At 56.9% G+C, this 19,562-nt stretch overlaps 1 protein-coding gene across 4 annotated transcripts in view; it reads right to left on the reverse strand.

Annotated features, from left to right (window-relative positions):
* GRB10 (growth factor receptor bound protein 10) overlaps positions 1-19,562 on the reverse strand; it is a 117,081-nt gene that overhangs the window by 52,254 nt on the left and 45,265 nt on the right. For all 4 annotated transcript variants that reach the window (XR_005065731.1, XM_037041099.1, XM_037041097.1 and 1 more), the window contains one exon: positions 2,497-2,581. The gene's annotated coding sequence lies outside the window, so the exon portion shown is untranslated. Of the gene's footprint in view, positions 1-2,496; positions 2,582-19,562 lie in introns of those variants that run through there.

Genomic DNA, 19,562 nt, shown 5'->3' on the forward strand with positions numbered 1-19,562 from the left:
TACATAACTCAGCATACTTTTCCCAGCATGGTCTCAAGTTACTTCACATTCCCCTTCTCGCTGGGGCCCCGCTGCGCTGTAACGACTCACTGGACAAACCCACTCTCCAAAGACACACACAGACTCCCAACGTCTAATTATCCAAAGTTCTAATTTAACCCTGTTTTAATAATTCGTGTGGAATTAAACTTTAGCACCACGCCCCTGCCCTGCACACTATTGTGTCCTGTCCTGAAGCACAACTTCTAATAATTCTGCTGTAAGGATTGCCAGTAACCAATTTTCTCAATCTTGGTCCAAAAAAAAAGAAAGAAAGAAAGAAAAACCCTTTATTGCTTTCACTAGCTGTTGGGACACAATTTTCCACGAAGCTCTTTTCCTCTCCACACTCTGAAAACCCACGCCTGCTCTGCCCAAGTCCAAGGGCTGTGCCGTGTAGGAAAATCTGGTTTTTCCCCCCGATTGTCTCTCGGCCTCCCGATTTCTGGAACAAAGCGACATGCCTCCGGGTGGGGATTAGTCTCCCTTTTAACCCTGTGAGTGCAGTGTGGGGACCGTGCCTCTTCCACGCTGGTCAATTCTCTGCCAGCATCGCTTCAAACGCCCCCACCATACCCCGTGACCTCCTCTGCTGGACGCTGTCCCGTCTGTGTCTGGGCCTGGTGGCCGCTCTGTGGTGGAGGGAGGAGGCTCCGGCTCATTAATCTTCTTTAGACAGAATTTTTAAAATGCCCGTAACTAGATATTTCATTCCCTAGACATCTAAGGAACTCTTTCTCACGCCCACCTGGTTCTGGCTTCGCCTCTTCCCCCTGCATTTCTAGTTTCTTGTCCTCTTGTCCAGGCGTGATTCTGTTGTGTCCCCAGGCCTTCCTGACACACTTCCCCAGACTTACCTTTGCCGTGAGCATATGCAGGCATCTCGGAACCCTGCTGGCTGTACGTCTCAGCAGAAGGGAGCTCCGAGTGCCAGGGTGCGGGTCTGCAGCCCTGATCGAGGGCACTGGGCTGTCTGCCGTGCGGGTGGGGTACGGCCAGCGGGGCCCAGGCTGGTGGGTCAGCCTGGCTCATACACGCTGTGTCCAGGGCCCTTCAGGAGCAGTGGCGCTGCACCCCAGCGCCTGCATGCCACGACCAGGGCCTTCATTGTCCCCCGGGGCCTTGCCTGCCAGCCGTCGGGGCTGCTTGTGGACCTACTCCCGGTAAACATCTACCTGCATCTGATCCAGGACGCCCTTTGATTCTCCTGTTTCATGCGCCACATGTAAAGAGGAGTGAGGACTCGAGGGAAGGAGGTCAGTGTCGCGGTGTGTCTCACAGGATGAACTCCCAGGGAAGCCAGGTTGCACTTGGAGGCAGGTTTGTTCGCTCCACAGGCACTGTCTCCCTGCTCACTCCTGGGTGCCAGGACATGTCGGATGCCCGGCGTCAACCACCCACTGGGGGACCCTCACCAGGGAACAGTCAGCCCTCTTCCCCACTGCACCGCAAACTCCCCATAGTGCTGTGACCTGAGTAGATGTGCTGTTGGCCCCTGCGGTACCCGAACGCCCCCCTCAAATGCACGGGAGAAGACAGAAGCTGTACGAAGCTCTCCCAGTACAGTTTTTTCCCTAACTTTCTGATTCAAGTATTAACATAGATTTCACATGAACATTAACACCAGAACTTAGATTGTTTTAATCACATGAGACCGTTTGTAAGCAGCTGAAATGTCACAAAGTACGAATTTCCGAGGTTTCAAAGCCAATGTTAACAAGCAGGCCCTGGCCCCCTGGCATCACCCCACCCGAGAGTCTGCTCCAGGACTGCCCTGCCCACAGCGCCTTCTCGGCACCCAGGACCCCCTCTCCAACTCGGGCTCAGCTCCCGGCTTCTGTTTTGCCTAAAGGTCACCCTCTTTCCCATCAAACGACTTTTAAAAATCTAATGACCTCCATTCCTATGAGTCCCAGCCCTTCCACCTCTGGTCCTGAAACTTTCCACTAAACCACCGGCCTCGCATGCTTCTCCTGCTCCATCTTGTGACCTGTGCCACGCCCTTCCCGGTCCCCTGTCCATGGCCAACACCTGACTTCCCAACCCTGAACCTGCTCAGGACCATTTTCTTCTTTCCTAAGGTGACTCCCCAGGAAGTCACTGGGAGAAAGAGAAGGGTTACAGAAAAGCAGTGAGTTACAAAGGACCCACATGCAAACCTGGGCTGGGGACAGACACGCCATGCCAGGGTCACAAGGAGGTCACCGGGAGGAGTGCCCCCACCCAACCCAGGAAGTGTATTCTTGTGAAGCCTGGGACACCTCACAGGAATTGATTCTGAAGTTTGCTCACTGAAGACAGTTCATTGGAAGGACGCCCATGAAGACACTGCAACTGAGCGTGTCTGTTCTTTGGAATTTGCGGGGAAAAGGCTAGGATCTTTTTATACTAGTAAGAAGAACAAGGGTGGAGAGGACCAAGTCTAGGCAGCGCTGCCCTGGGGGCAGGCGTCCTTACCTCGAGGATGCGTGCGTTGCCGAAACCGGGCCGTGGATGCCGCTGGTATTCCTGGGCCACGAGGAGCTGGCTGCTCCTCCTGGTCCTGGGGGGAGACAGGGGCAGAGGGCTCTGGTCAGAACACGCACAACACCCGCCGTGTCCACCCGGCCTCCACCCCGCACCTCCTTTCTTCCTCGCGTCCCCACTGCCTCGTCATCACCCTGCCTGTTGAACTTCCCAACGACAGGTGTTTCAAAGTGGCTGCACGGGGACCTTGGTCTTGAAAAAGTGCAGGCTGTGTGGCGAGGGAGTTTGAGGAAGTCACTCCTGTTTTCGGCACTGAAATTGCCTTCCCCGAGTAGCAGTTCAAGAAGAATTGTCAACCGCTGGATTTTAGCAACGGATATGCACACCCAGCGTTGCGAAGCGGGTGCATTTTCTGTGACAATTACTGGGCTGCAGCTGCACCCAGGAGGTCGTGACCCACCATGGAGAATGTGTACTAATGGCTCCCCCTTCCTGTCCTCCCCCCACCCTCTGCAAAAGCCCATGGAAGACGTCGGCATTGGTTAGGCATCATCAGGGTGAGGACAAAACATTCAGGCAAAAGTTATCACAGCAAGATGACGACCCAGCCCACCACTCATGAAGAACGTGGGATTATAATCAAGCCAGTGACAGACACATGTACACCTAAGAAAACAAAACAGGCCCTTTGACATTGGTAACACATCAGCAGTAATTAACGTGGGCCAAGGAGAGACAGATTTTCTCTTACAGATTTAAGAAATCCTCGGCACTTGTATAATGTACACTGATACCTCCCAATTGGGTTTCAGACCTGTGCTGAAAGCATGTGCAAAGAATATCTACTATGAATACTAATAAAACGTGTGCGGACACACAGGGCTACCTGCTGAGCCTGGCAAGCCCAGGGCAGGCCCGCGTGGAGGCCTGGAGTGACCACACAGGATGGCCTAGTCATAAGAATCCCCGCCTGAGTGCAGGTCATGGCGGGCAGCCACGTCGGAGGCTGCACCTCCCTGGACAGAGGTCCATCCCCACCCTCAGTGAGGTCGGCTGGTGTCCGTGTGCTCGGAGGTAAAGTGTGTTTCAAAGGCAGCCTGCTCTCCTCCTGCAGCCCCATTGGGGCAGTCTCTGGTACCAGAACCTGAGCGTCCGTGACCCCTCACTGCTGCCTGGTCTCCTGAGTGCTGGCTCTGGGGGCTGCGAACGCTGCCTCGCCGCACCCACCGGCACAACAGAGGTGTGCGCCTCTCCATCTGGCCCTGCCATCCAACCCCGGAGACCCCCACCCCACTTTTCTCTCTCTCTAACCCAACAGCAGCGAGATGAACGTAACGCCCCTGCCATTGCCTATGTGGCATCCAGTGTATAAAATAAGCTGTGAAACTGCCGTACTCTGGAGCATTTTCTCAGTCCGTGGAGGTTTCACTTCCTGGCCACTCTTGCCAGTTTGGCCCAAATAAACTCATAAAAAACTCCATAGGTCTGGATGTTCTTTACATCGACAATATCACAAACGGAGTAGGCAGTCACCCTGCCCCATGCCTGTGTGAAGGAACCTGCCCCGGGTGGGAAGCTCTGAGTGGGGCCAGGCCGAGCCCCCAGGGTACCAAGGAGGACACTGAGGCACAGAGGGCTCCGCCCACTCCACTCTCACCCGAAGGAGAGGGGCAGCCCTGGGGCTGGAAACCCAGGCAGCTGGCTTCAGAGCCCACACTCCTTCCCACCCACACTGCCTGATTAACTGGAAAAAAAAAAAAGAAAGGCACATTCATCTGGACAAGGTACTTTCTTGCCAGCACGGTTCCCAAGGAATCTGGGGAAACGGAACACAGCCCCTAGGGTCCCAGAGATATTTCCACTCCTCTCTCTCTTTTCTCTGCCTTCAGAAGTAGATTTCTTTGTGTTTTTAATCATCGATGTAGCCCTTGCTACTCACAAACAGTTAGATGTTAAAAAATGCATAAAGAAAAAAGTAGAAAGAGTATCTTGACCCTTGTCCTGTCAGTTGGGTGTTCCTTCAGAGAGGGAGAGGAAAAAAAAGGAATGCACACGTGTGTGTGTGTGCGTGCATGCACGCCACGCCTGAAATATTTATGGATGGCGTCCGAGATGCAGCCGAATCACATGGGGGTTGTTACAAATGACCCTGATTAAAAAATGGAATCCTGGCCACATGGCACACAGCGCTGGATTTGAACCCAGCTTTCCGAAATGCTCCACGTCAGCATGCACCCCCCCCCCAGCATCCCCCCACGCACATCTGCACCACGGTCCCTTCCACCAGGGCCCAGCCAGGAGGGCCCAGCTCGGGGGGCCCAGCTGTCCAACACGCCAGGGTGTGATGAGGGAGGGGAGAGGAACGGTGTGGAGGACATGCTGTCAGGGAGGAGGGGGGCTGCCCCCGAGGGCCCCGCTGAGGGAGGGCTGGGGGGGCGGCAGTGCTTCCCAGCTCCTCGAATCCAGCAGGGACCCCTCATCTGGGCGTTCCCCCTCTGGTTTCCATGATTCCACAGCCAACGTTTCTCCACCCATCTGAGAGAAACAGTTCTCTTTCTCAAATTCTAAAATGACCTATTTAAATTTTTGGAAATATGGAGCAGAGAGAAAGTAAACATGAGCCCTGCCCCCGTGACAGGACAGTAACTGGGCCTCGCCGGAGACCACACGCGGCTGGACTCGGACTGGGAGCAGTTTTGTGTCCTGTGCCCCCTCCCACCCCCGGAACCAACACTGCAAGAGGTTAATTTAAAACCTTGGTAACTGTTTCTCAGATTCTAAACTGGTCCAGTTTCAGCCTTCGGTCTCGCGTAGGTTTCAGGGAGCATCAGTCCCGATCAACTGGGGACCTTCTGGCCTGAAACCCCACCCTCACTTCCGATGACTTCCTTAGGGTCCCCAGAAGTCACATGCGCAGGCCAAAGGTCACCTGCATGTTTTGAAGGGTTGGCACACACACGGTCAAACCGTCACTGCTCACTCTGCAGCCCCAAACCCAGCACAACCTGCATCCTGATGGCCGAGGGGCAGGTCGACACCTGATGGTTCTGGAACTTCTTTGTTGCCTTGCCCTGTGGTTTTCACAAGCAGGTCTCACAGGCCGAGGCTCGACATTTTCTCACTGACTTGCTAGCTCTTCACCTTGGTTCTCCTGGACCCCCACAGGCAAGCTACACACATGCCTGGGGGCACATGGGCTCCTGCTCACCCACCCTGAGAGGGGCTGCTGCCACCCTCCCCTGCCCCTCAGGAGCTAAGTCCCTCAGTCTCCAGGCCATGGGCGACAGGACCCCTGAGAGGGTCTATCTACGATGCAGAGCTCAGAGCAGGGCCTCACCCCAAGTGCCCTGGACCCCCAGGATGAGCTCCCACCGGGCAGAGGCCATGTGCAGCCTCATCTGCAGCACACGCCCCCCACCTCGTTTGTCTTTAGATTGGAGTTGACATTCAGTCCCCCAAAGTTGAAGTCGATACAGTGATGCTGACCTGGCTTTTTGGGGCCGCAGCGTCACGCCTGCTCCCTGCCTCCCCCCCTTCGTCAAGATGACTCGAGGACACCCACTTGAGTGTCTTCTAATTACTGGTCTGACTCCAGTGCGACACTCTCGTCTGGCCTTCACTCTGGTGGACAGGGAGAGATGAGCCCCCCGCCCCTGTGGCTGACCAGCTCACCCAGGCCCCTTTGCCATCTTCCCTTCCGCCTGGCCGGGAAGGTCACTCTTATCACACATGACCTCCTGCACACATGTCCGTCTGCTTCTGCTTGACCGACGCCCTGGCCCCACAGGTACGTGCCCACTCCTGGGCCTACACCCGCCCCTTCCAGAGTGGGCTGGCATGTCCATCATCAGCAGACACGCCTTCCTCAGTTGCTCCCTCCAAGGACACACTAGAAGAGTTTCGAAGTTTGCCTAAATTGTTAAAACTTTCACCTGGAATGTTCACTTACAAGTACATGAGTCATCACTGCCCATTACTAACACGACGTCGGTACTTGACCTTCTGCTGGAACCAGGTCGTGAGAGCAGACAGTGAGAGCACGCGCTGCAATGGCTGTGCCCATATTTCAAAGGGGATGGGGGCCGGCTGCACACCGCCTGCTCATGGCCGCTCAGAGCCACCCCAGGCATCTCCGGTGTACCGTTGAGTCCTCAGCCATCTGACCCACCCAGCGCGGTCCCCAGAAGTCCTCTCGTCAGGAATAAGGACCCCAGACCCCCTTGAGACACGTACTTAGAAGGCAAGCAACGTTCAAACCCAGAGCCCGGCCGCCCTATTGGAGCAGCACTGCCCCACCCACCAAACAGAAACGCAGGAGGCCCAGCAAAACCTGAATTTCAGATTGACAACTGCTCCCTTTCGAGGTGTAAGCGTACCCCAAGCATGGCTCAGGGCCTCCCCTAAATGTGTCTGTTGTGTATCTGAAGTCCGCTGGGCCTCCCACACTTCCCCAGGAGGACTGTCCCAAACCTGAGGGGGTCACAGGACAAACCCCAGCAGTGGGAAGGGCATCTCGGCAACTGGCTCATCTGCTTGTACATGAAATTCCTGGGTCAACAAAAAAACACACTTTTTCTTTTTAGAAGCTTTTGAAAAGAATTCTGTTATCTTGAGAAGCCAAGAAAAATTGTGGAAATTCAAAAAATGGTGGTATTTATAAAATAAAGGTCTTGCATGAAGGCAGCTGGGAGGAGTTGAGTCTGGAAAAGGAAAACCACTCCTGGCGGCTCTGGGAGGCCGGGGCGAGAGCCTGCCCACCCTTCACAGGCAGCCAGCACGGGGCTGGGTGCAGGGTGACGGCAGCAGGGACCAGAGCAAAGGCTGGTGACCGTGCTGGCTGGATCTGCTCTCAGGGCCAGTGTGTGTCGGGGGGCCCTGTTCAGGTCTCGGGGTTCGGGTTAGGATGGCAGGTGGTCTCCGCAGGCGGTGGGGACTGGAGGGTAGGAAAGCAGGCGGCTTATAGGACCCTTGTCGCCATGTTGCCTGCCTCCAGGGAAGGGACAGCTCTGAAGCCCCATAATTGTCACTCCACTGTTTAGTGCTGGCCCCTCAGGCCTACGTGACTTCAGAGTACCTTCCGAGGTTGGGAGTGGGCCCAGTGCAGCGGGGCAGAAACGGGGCCTCTGCACAGCTGAAGACAGGGGCCTCCCGCAGGGGCGGCCTGGCCCAGTGATCTCATTGGAGCTGTACTGAGCCCTTGGACCCACAGCTGAAGCCGGGGGGAGGGGGGGCAGGGGGCCTGCAGGGGTGGCCTCTGCCAGAACTCCGGCCCTCTGGCTCCACAGGCTCGGTGAAGGGGCGCCAGCAGAGAGGGCGGGACCCAGGGCTGCTCCTCCAGCTCAGCAATGCTGTTCTTCTAGAAAGTTCCTACGTGCGCCACACCCCAGGACTCACAGGAATGTCCCTGGCCTTGATCCTCTGGGCCTCTTTCTGGCCCCAGGCATGACACCCACCCCCCTTGCTCCTCCTGCCCCTCCCTGAAACCTCCTGCAGTCTCAGGAACTCACCCAGTGCCCAACACCAGGACCTCCGACTACAGGGAGGGTCGGGGCAGGGTCCAAGTCCCCCACTCTTCTGATATAGGACCCACGGTTTGTGTGCTTTGTTGTGATCCTCACCTGAGAATATTTTCCACTGACTAGAGAAAGAGAAACGTCGACGTGAGAGAGAAGCACTGGCCGTCTTCCATTTGGGTGTCCCAACTGGGGATCAAACCCACAACCTTCTGGCATATGGAACAATGCCCCAACCAACTGAGCCACCGGGCCAGGGTGAGAACCCAAGGTGTTAAAAATTACACCTAAGACTCAAGTCGGGGTGGGGACTCTGGGGTCTTGAAGAGAACAGAGTTCCCTACCCCAAAATATGCTGGTTGGAATATTGATTATTTTAAGCTGGTTATTTTTAAGAAACAAAAGACTCAGAAGAGAACAAAACCAAACCAAGCCTTCATGGTTCCCATCACCACTGGAAAGAATGCAGACAGAGGACCTGCTCCGGCAGGGAGCCATCCTCACAGGTGACTCAGGTCGGACGGGAACCAGGTGTGGCAGAGAGGGAGGAACTGGCAAGGCCTCTGTGGTCCAAGCCCTCTCTGTGTCCCCGAGTGGAAGACCCCCCCAGCAAACAACTGTCCCCCGAACACGTGCTCTGCTCCAGGTGAACCGCCTTCCTGTACTTTCAGGTCATAAACCACACTCCCCCGCTTAGCTCAGGAAGGTGTATGATCCTCGACAGCTCAACATGAGTCCTTGTGTCCTGTGTTCACATGGAACCCCCGTGTGTACACACGGAACCTCCGTGCGCACACATGTCACGGATTTGGTCTCTTTCTCCTGTGAATCTGTCTTGTGTGGATCTGGCTATTAGTCCAGCGGGAAGAACTTAGCAGGGAAGAAGGTGAAAGAGCCCCATCCCCAGCCTGGTGACTAGGGTCCACAAGCCTGCCTGCAGGACGGCAGGTGTCCGCATGTGGTCAGCAAGGGGTGCAGAGTGTGCAGGCCTCTCCTAGGAGAGCGTGCTGGAGATGCTGGCCTCCAGGTCTGTGGCTCTGCTCAGTCCCAGCCATGGCGGGGGGGGGGGGCGCTCGCCCGAGGTGATCCTCTCACGAGGAATGTTCTGGGGGCCGCCTTCTTGGCTGGGTTTCCCCTACGCCAAGCCCATGGCTCACAGCCCTTGTGCTTCCCCATCCCGCTCTGCCTGTGGAATCCTCCCCATCTGGAATGTTCTCTGTCCCACCCTCCATGCACACCATCCACTCCTCAAGGCCTCCCCCCAACACCACCCCCTCTGGGAGCTTTCTCTGACTATCCAGGGGGACATGCTCTCATACCCCCTCATCCCGCTGCCCTGTTTTAGCTTGGGGCGGGGTGGGGGACGCAGGAGGGCAAGCTGATCAGTGAGCTTCCCTCTGGACCTGGGCAGGGACATCTCTGCTTCTGGGCAAGGCAGGGAGGACAAGGCCCACAGTGGACAGAATGCCATGGCACACTGTCACCGGTACCCCCACCCCCCGCCAGAGCCCACCACCAGACGTGAGGTGGCTTGGCCCCTGCCAGCTGTCTGCCAGCCCCTGCATTTGGTGGAAGCAGACACCTAACCTGCCTCGCCCACACCAGCGGCTGAGCAGCACCAGAGGCCCAGGACGGACCTGTTCCAGACCAGAAAAGGGCTGCTGAGCAGGGCGGCAGCTTCTGGGTCCCAAAAAAGAAGCAACGCTCACTCGGAGAGCAGCTGGGGAGTGCGGCAGTCAGCACAGCAGCTGCTGGGTGACAAATGGGAGAGTAGGGCTCACGGCCAGACCCTGGGGGCCAACCCCAGCTCCCCACCTGTTCCTGTGTCCTGGGACCTCAGGCAGCTTCCTGCACCACCGTGCCTCCCTGGAGTGGAGCAGCGCCCTTGAAGGTGGGCTTGAGGGCTAGACCGTAATGATGTAAGTGAAGGGCGTATCCAGAGGTGGAAAGTACCAGATATTGGGGGAGCAGAAGGCACCAGCAGTACTAAGGGCAGGGGCAGGACGTCTCTAAAAGGGACCTCTCTCCAGGGGTGTCGAGCTGTGCCCTCTGCCCTGCCCTGCCCTGTGCACAAGCTTTTCAGGGACCTGAATGAAGGCACAGAAAGCCTGTCACCCTCAGTAACTCTGCTAAGAGAAGCACAACTCACAGCCACAGAGACTGGGATGTCTTCCTCTGTGTGGACTCACAACCCGAAGCTACAAACTGCAATCGTCATGTGGGCAAGTGTTAAGTGCTATAGGCACACAAAACCAACCAGCCAGCCAGCCAGCCAACCTCGAGGAGGATGGTGTGGGGGGAAACCGGCCAGCCAGGGGCCCTCGCTGGAGGATGCCGTTAAAATGAAGACTGTGCAGCTCCTCCAGGCCCCACACCACAGCCTCCCTCCAGCTGCCCCAGCCAATCCCACTGCAAGGCAAGAAAAGACTCACGACCCGGGACCTCGCCCTGCAGAACCCCGCAGCTCCCGGGTCTTCCCCCACCCGTAGCCCCCACTGCCCAGCAGAGCCTACTGTGGGGGGATGTCACTGGACTCCCATCCCACGTGCAGCAGGCAGACGCCTCCGAAGGTCTACATGTGAAATGCAATCAGCCTGGGTTCTGCCATTTCACACGAGCCCCATGAACGATGCCATTCAGGTCAGACTGGAGGGTCCTTGAACTGCAAGCAACCACACCTCTGCCACTTGCATTGCCCGCGGTTCTGAAAGGGGAGGAGGGGCTCATCGACCACCGGCCATAAATGCCTTTATTTGCCCAGCGCCTGCTTCTGCCAGCTGCACGCAGGCCTCACCCTAGGGGCTTCAGACAGACAAGGCCAGCTGGCTGAGCAAAGATCTCACACGGACCCTCCCCCAGACATGCAGACAGTGATGGTTTGTACTGAAATGGAGGCAGACACCTCGGCTCTGCACCACAATCCTAGGGGCCAGGTCCATGAAGGCAGCGGCCATGTTCTCACTCAAGTCCTTTTTTAACAAGTGCTGTTATCAACCCCACTCTCACAGATGAGGAAAAGGGGGGAAGGGGACAGGCCCAGGACCCCACAGCTAGTAATGGCGTGGGGACCACAAGGCTCTGGGGGACGGGACAGCTCTTACCAGTCATGGACCACGGGTTAGCTGGCCCATCACTACTGCTAACTGATGATGCAAATTCCTAAAACGTCAGACAAGCTGGCAGAAGCCGTGACATCAGCATGCCACGTTCTGAAGTCTGGAAAGCTAGCCCTCCTTGGAAATGATCCTCACCGCAGTGACCCAAAGCCTTTTCTGGGCCCCAGTCACACTGCTTGACAGTCACAGCTCCTGATACCTCTGCAAGAGCACACGGAACAAGTGGTCTACACCCAGCCAACCCACAACCAAACCATGCCCTTGGCTTCGCCTGTTTCCCGAACCCGTGCAGAGAAAGGAGAGGCCCCCCCAGGCCAGTGCACCTAGCAAGGAGACAGCAATGTGCTTTCTGTTTCTGTTGTATCAATACAGGTTGTGCACTCCAGACATGGAAATGCCTGGACCACCTCTCATCAGAGTTCAAAAAGCTTTTCTCCAAAACAGTAAGATGTCATGCTTGGCAGGGGAAAGCACCCGTTTCCACTGAGCTCTTGCTGTGCTCACGCCCCAGATGCCCCACAAGACTCAGACGGTCCCAGGTACCCCGCCTTTGGGTACTGCTGTCTGGGCAACCACCTCCAAGCCCCTTCAGCCCCGACATGGTGAGTCGAGGGGGCACACGAGCCGCCTTTCAACTCAGCTGCCGTCCACACAGCTCGGGGCCCAGAAAGGCCCGTGTTAGTTGTGCATGGTGGAAAGGAAGGCCACTGATCTTTTACTATTTTCAAGAAGTTTTACTGACATTTAAGTTGCATAACAAACCCCACCTGTTGTGAGTGTGCAACCTGAAGAAAGTCGGTGCAGTCACAGGTTTGCGTGACCACCGCCACAACCCCATTTAGAACATTTCCACCATCCGACACAGAAGCCTCGAGCACAGAGTCCACGACCGTGATGGATGGTCTTCCCCAAATCAAAGTCGATTCTGCTCTGGCCATTTGCGTGGGCACCTTCACAATCCACGACACAGGCTGAAGGGAGACCAGCCACGTGGGCTCACTCCTAGGTGTCCGTGAAGAATGATCTCAGAACCGACAGAAAAAAATGAAGCCCAGAGGAGTTCCAATGCGTGAACTTCACAAGGACAAAGGGACCCTGCCCCTGCTATGGCCAGGGTGGGACTTCTGGGCAGACTATCAGGCCTCGTCCCTCACAGAACCCTGGGCCTGTCCCTGTCTGATGCCTCAAGTGTGCCTCACAGCACACACAGGGATTAGGTCCGCATACTCCCACCCGGGTTGCCCTTCCGGACAGGGCTGCAGGACATGCAGGTGGCTGAAGAAGCCAAGTTTGTTCTCGCTGTCTGGGCCTGGCTCAGAGGTCCGCTTCTGCTGGCAGGTGGCCCTTCATGACTGCGGGCCACCAGGAGAGCCACAGGGCTGGCCCTGCACCCACCCTCCTCCACGCAGCGCACAGCCCCGATCCAGAACCCAGTTCTCTTAATGCTTCCACGTCTCCTAACCCGCCCAGGTCTTCAGTACAGGGACAACTCCTGGGGCAGGGGGAGCGGGGAGGACACCACCCTGCCCGACACACAGAACCAGGAATCGGGGGCTGATCACAGAGGCCAGGTGCTGCCATGGAGAAGGGGCCACTGTCACTAGGAGACCAGACGAGAGATGAGGGCCTGGGGGTCAGAGGCGGGGAACCATCGCCCCACTCCCCTATTTCCCACCGGGTCTGGGGGACACTCGTGAGGGTGGGGGCTCCTTCCAGTGTAGTCATTGTGGCTCGGACACAGTGCTCACTGGGTCCATGCTGGTGCCACTCTGAGGTGACAAGTGAGACCGCACACACGGTGTTCTAGGAGGACAGTGCTCCCTGTGCCGCTCCTGCTTTCAGAGCTGGCAGAAGGTCTTCCCAAGCCACAGGGGCGGGTTTTCGGCACGGCCCAGGGCTCCTGCCGACAATGGACAGCTGCCATAAACTTGGCCGTGGCTACTCTGCCTGCCTCATGGGAGCTGTGCACATCTACAGGATGGTCACGGTGCAGGGGATGCTTAGGATTTTTCAGGCTTTCCCACCAGAGGGGCCTCCAGCTGGGGTCCCTGGTTCTCAGGCCCCGGCAGCTGTTTTCCCAGATTGGGATGGGGGGCAGGCCCAGTGCCAGGTGTCCTGGGCACCCCCTTCCCTGGGCGAGCCTGACTCAGGGAGCGGCCCCCTGGCTCAGCCCCTTGGACCGGCCCAGGGGAACACTAACCAGAGGAGCACATGCCGTTTCGTGATACCCGGGGGTTCATCCTGTTTCTGAAGCATGTCTGCCCCAGGCCCAGAGCCTGTCCTTTCCTCCTCCTTCGACAGTGACCCCCAACCAGGCGCACAGGGCAGTGCTATGAGGGCCCACAGACAAAAGGACAAGGGAGGTCCGGAGGCCCGGCCAGCAGGGACTCAGCAGACAGAGGACAAGGCAGGCAGCAGCCCCCAGACATGAAGTCCACAGCTCCCACTGCCCATTCCATCTGTCTGTCCAGCAGCCCACACCCTGGTGTGCAGGATAGTGAACAGAGGCTGAAAGGCCTGCATGTGCTGAAATAATGTGAACTCCTTAGACTCGGCAGCCAGTCAGCAGCCCTTACCTGACTGGATAAATCACCCACTGTACCTCACAAAGTATCTCTGTGAAATGGTTGGTTACATTCAGAACTATGGAATTCGGTCATTCTCGAAACCATTTCAGGTAAGTGTCTCATCAACTAGAACAGTCTCCTAGAATTGAGGGGCATTCCAATGACGTCGGCGTCCCCCCAACACCAGGGCAAGAATGGGGACAAGCAGAGCGACGGCGTACAAATTTCTCGAAGAAAATGTGTCCAGTGAAAATGTCCCTCTGCCAAATTACGGGTGTGTGGCATTGAAAATGAAAGAACTCCACCCCTGGCCGAGTGGCTCAGTTGGTTGGAGTGTCTTCCTGTTCGGCAAAAAGGTTTGGGTTCGATCCCCGGTTGGGGCGCATACAGAAGGTGATCCATCTATGTTTTTCTCACTCTCTCTTTCTCTCCCCCCTTCTGCTCTCTCTAAAATCAATAAACATATCCTCGAGTGAGGATTAAAAAAAAATAAAAGAACTCTGGAAAAAGAAAAAAACCCCAGAAAACAGAAAACAAAACCACACATACACATACACACACACACACACACACACACACACACACACACAAAGAAATCCCAGGGAGAGACTTGGGGAATGGTATTCATTTCCACAGACTGATCCCAAATCGCCTCAGAGGGATGATGTCACCGTCCAGCTCCTGTGGACACTGCCAAAAAGTGGGGGGAATCCAGATGTCGGGGCTCCTGACACAGAACCCGCAGCTGCATGCAATCAGCAAGCCAAGTCTCCTCTGAGGGCTGTGAGCCCTGTCCCCTCCTCCACGGAGGAGACGAGCTGACAGAGGGAGGTCACTTTGGCCTCCGTCCACCCGGGAGATGCGTTCGAGCAATTGGTGCTGGAAAACAACAGTTGGGAAACTTCTCCTGTGGAGGGTTTGGCCCCACCCAATAGTGCTGATGTGGCCCCGAAGCAGCCACAGGCTCAAGAAATGAGCATGGCTGCGTTCCAATAAAACTTTATTTACAAAAGCAGGCAGGGGGCCCAACTGGGCACACGGGCGGTACTATGCCAGCTCCTGCCCTGGAAAAGCCAACCCCTGGCCTGAAGGCCCGGGGTCCAGACCTGAAATGGAGTCCTAGGGCCGGGACAGAGTTTGTGAACCCCACCCCCCACAATGGGACAGGGGGCTGGAGGGGGGGGAGTTCCGTTCTGCAGGAATGCTCCGTCCCCACCCCCATCTGGACGCCGAGTCTCTGGAGGGCAGGGTCCCAAGGACAGCTTCTACGATGTTTTATGTCTGAAATAAGCATGTATGTTTCCAATTCAGAAATCAGGGGGAGAAAAATGAGAAAAGATAAATTGTTGAAATAAGTATTTGGAAACTCTGCAGTCATCTCCCAAACGGAGATGGAATTCACACACCAGAGTCTCGTTTCTGAAGTGCAGTTCGACATTTTGTTCAGATCGCTTGGACCTGAACTCATTTTATTTTCCAGTTTTTGCATTTTTCTGAAGGATGATGAATGTGGCTTTTCTTCGCCGCAGCTCTGGTAATAGGCACGCCTAATCCCTTCTTCAAAACCCTGGAGGCTCCCTGTGGCTGGGAGTTCAGCACGTCTTGGGCTGGAGGAAGATAAGGCAGGGTCCCGGGCGGCCCCGGCCTCCCGCCCCACCAGGGCCAGTTCTGGGCAGTTGAGTTGGACTCTGCCCTGACATGAGCAATGGAAAAAACCGCTCAGTCCTGAGCCTTTCGGATTTTAAAATTGCAGACAACGGCTGTAGGCCTCTATTTATAACTCCCCTCCCCCTCCAAGATCTCTCATTTCTACTTGACTAAAACCCAAACTCCTCCCAGGCCGGGCAGGCTGGGCCTCTCCTCCCGGGCCCTGCACGGAGCCCTGCCCGGTCCTGCCCGGGCCCCACCCGGCCCCAGGCACTCCCCCGGGGAGGCCTCCCGACCTCCTGGCCTGACTCGGCCCCTCTCTCCCATAGCCCCGTTTTACTGGCTTCAAAATTGTGATCGTGATTCTCGTGACGGTACTTGCCAGTTGTCCCAGGCTGGCCTCCCTCCCCGAGACACATGAGCCTCAGGAATCTGTCTGCTTCGCAAAGCGGCCCCTCCAGCCCCGAAACCACGTCTGGCACCTGGTGGTGCTCACTCAATGGCTGAGGGACAGGAGGGGGACAGCCTGGGCTAGGTTTCTGCAGAGTGGTGGGCTCCGGGGCATGTCCCCCAATCCACACGGAACAGGATGACGTGAACCCCATACACCCACAGGGAAACTGAGTTCCATGGCTCCCCAAGGCCACAGGATGACAACCACATCACAAAGGCACGTTCTCGGTGTTAAAGGTGAAGTGGCCTGTCCCCTACTGCCCCCGCCACCACCCCTGCCCCAACCAGATCTCTGCCTTGTCACTAAAGCAGAAAGCAGGAGACTCTGGCACACACCAACTCTGGTGCTTCTGTGTGCATGAGAAACCGCACAGAGCAGCGACTCGCAGGCCGCGCCCCGCACCTAGTCCAAGCCACAGCTATTAGGGAACAGCCAGAATCGGAAAATTGTCTGTACCATGAAAATCTGGAGAAGAAACTCTTCTCTCTAAAAACTTGGAGACGAATCTCACTGCTCTAAGTGCCGATTGCTCAAGACTGGACCTCGTTGTAAATCATCCCATTTTCTGAGAAACTCTGGAGCTGTCATCTAATTTTCCAGGAACAGGGGAGAGGCGCTGCCAAGGCCGGCTGCGGGGTTTTTACAAGAGCAAGACAGTGTCTTCAGGAGCCATGGACTGGCATGACCGAGTACTTCCTCTGGTGACAGAGGACCTCTGGGAATGGCCACCATGTGTCCATGGCTGCCTGTCTCCTGAAGAGCAGCCGTGAGCAACTGGGGCGGCAGTGACAGACAGCTGACGCGTCCATCAAGAGGCCGCTGGCGTGAGCGGGCACTCCTGCCGTCTCTGTGTGGACCGGCAGGAAACCAGACGCCAGAGGGAGGGAGGGGGCACAGATGGCCCCTGTCGTCACCCTCCCCTGAAGGCCAGCTCTGTACCAGCAGGAGAAGACACTACTAACTTTCAGTCGGGCTTCCCTGGGGAAGGCTTTCCAGTGGGGCGGGGGGGGGGGTACACATGGGCCTGCGCATGGGCAAAAGCCACGTAGCCACAGGAGAACTGGACCCGTGGCCCGGGGGTGCAGCACAGAGCTGAAATCAGGCAGCAGGGTGAGGCGACCCCGGTCCCTTTAAGAACAAGGGACTGGTCCCGCGAGAGGCAGAGGGCTGAGCCCGGGGCAGGGCTCACCCACCACACTGGCCCGTGAGTCACCCACACACGTCACGGGTCTGCTAAGGTTTTAGTCCTCTTTTCTGGCTTGAAACCCATTTGGCTGCGTGTCAAAAGCAGTGATTACAATGAACAGTGTTCCTAATCTTCAGCCTTTCTTCGAAGGTTTGTTTCACTTTGAGACCAAATAAATTACAAAGACGTCTGCCTGCCGCGGTGATGTTCCAGGAAGTGCTCGTCACAGCCACCACAGACACTTCACAGACCAAGGGAGGGCAGCTCGAGTTCCGGGACCCAGGCAGCAGGGTCATGGGCAGAGCAGAGGGAAGGGCTTCGTGGGGGCTCCCACTGGACCATGGAGCCAAGGGGGCGGGGGCACGACCTCACAGTGGTCAAGGGCCGAGGAGGCCAAGCCCAAAGCCCCAGGCACCTCCCTGTGACATGCAGCCTGCTGCACCACACTGTGAAATTCAAGCTAAATCGGCTTCAGGGGGTGAAGGGAACACAGAGGCCAACCCTGCCCAGCAGCCTGAGAGGAAGGGGGAAGGGACAGAGATGAACTTGGCCCCCCAAACCCCACCCTGGTACTCTCACGCTGGAGGAGAGCACCGCTCTGGAAGAAGGACCCTGCCTACAAAAAGAAGGTGGCATCTAGGCCATAAACCACCCGCTCAGAAGCCTTTTTCTTGCCCACAACCTTGCCCTTGGGTGAGTTCATTGTGTCCCCATGAGTGCCCTGCTATCCGCCGTCACTCCAACAGGCCAAGAGGAGTTTCAGGGCCCGGCAGGTGATGAACATGTTGGCTTGTACCACCAGGAAAATAGGATAGGCCTGGAGGTCAGAGTCTAGGGAATGTGACAGTGAGATGCTCCAGAGGGGAGCGAGGGCCACAGGCCAGGTGCCCAGTCTCCTGCCCTGGGGGAGGTACCAGCAGTGCTGGCTGAGCACAGGGCAACCTGCTTGCCATGGAATGGGTCAAAGTTATGAACTCAGTTTGTGCTTCGGCCAGAATCAGACATCCGCGCTCACCCACACCTGATAGTACGGGTGGTGCAAACGGGGGTCTGGGCGGCCGGCTAAAGCCATGGGCTCCTCCTTGCCCTCTTCACTCATGCCAATGGCACTGCCACACCTGGAACAGAGGCAGACTGTGAGAAGCCGTGCCAGACAGGCCACACCTGACGCTTGGCCCCGAGGAGTGGCATGGCCCAGAGGAAGCCCTGCGACGTCCCCGGGAGGACAGCCAGGCCCTGCTCCAGCCGTGCCGGCTTTTCTCGTGACCAACCACAGCCCCGTGAGATACCCAGTGTGGTCGCAGGGCCCGTGGGGGAGAGCATGGCAGCGCCCCCTGAAAGGAGCTCCTACGTCCTCGGCACGCCGTCCGACTGCCGCTGGACAACTGCTCATAACACTTATTAGCACCCTCGAGACTGTATCAAGGATTTAGCCTCCTTCCAGAGAAGTGCTGAGCAGAGAAATGTGTGCCGTGGGAGTCCCCCAGGGACTGTCCGCGTGAAAGCTGGCTGCTACAGCCACAGCCCGGGACAGAGCGCTGTTCTTGGCCAGCACCACACCACGATGTGGACTCCACGTGCTCCCTGCAGCCACGTCGCCTCGCATCTGTAAAGCACCACCCTGCTCCCACAAGGAGCCCTGAGCAGCAGGGAACAGAAATCCCATCTTCGTAACATTTTTTAATTCACTGTGGCACAAACCACACGCCTGATGCAAACAAAATGGTCGGGAACATTTCAAACTCGACTCCAGCCAGGCCCCCTGCCCTGCTGGCAAAGAGGACTGAGGGTGGGGCCCAGCAGCGTGGCCTGGACTCCAGGGGGCCACGTTCGCCTCGAAACATAGCAACAAAGTACCGGGCCAAGTGACCAACGTACAGAGACTACCTACAAAGGGAACTTCTCGAAGACACAGCCTTACTCCGAAATTGCAGAAGAAATTCGCGTTCCTGCCCCGTGAACAGTCACCATTCAGAAGATAGGCGGTGGATTGGGGGGGGGGGGCAGCAATGACACCCCACTCTCTTCCCTCAACACCGTTCTTCTCAGTCAGAAACCTGCAGGGACTACAACCACGTTCAGGAGGAGCGACAGACCCCACTCTCTCTTCGTCGGAACCGACGTGGGAGGGGCCATGCACCCTGCGTTCCTCTCCAGCCCAGGGCTCCTGAGGGAGCCACCATTCCTGACCACACCGAGCTTTCTCGGGCCTCAGCTCCTGTAGGTGTTGTTCCAATTCTGAGAGCTGCTGTCACTCACTACACGTGGGGCCCCCTTCAGGAAGCCCCCACAGACTGCCCCTCGCCAACCACCATGACCCAAGGAGGTGCCACCCAGTAGGCCTCCATCTGCCCACCACACGGAGCTGTGATGCCTCCCTCTCAGCATCACTCCTGCCTGACACACACGCCGCGCCTGCCAACAGCAGAGGCTGTCTGTGCCCCAGCCCTGAGCCTGACTTCCAAAAAGTGCCAAGGAACAGCCACTGCCCAACTCTGAAATGGTCCAACTCTGCTCTGCTCTCCGAATCCAACCCACAGAGGGCTGGCTTCATGATGGGGGTGCTGGTGGGCA

This window comes from Sturnira hondurensis, unplaced genomic scaffold (genome assembly GCF_014824575.4).
Source record: "Sturnira hondurensis isolate 20B ecotype Veracruz unplaced genomic scaffold, ASM1482457v3 Scaffold0002840, whole genome shotgun sequence".
Lineage (NCBI taxonomy): Eukaryota > Metazoa > Chordata > Mammalia > Chiroptera > Phyllostomidae > Sturnira > Sturnira hondurensis.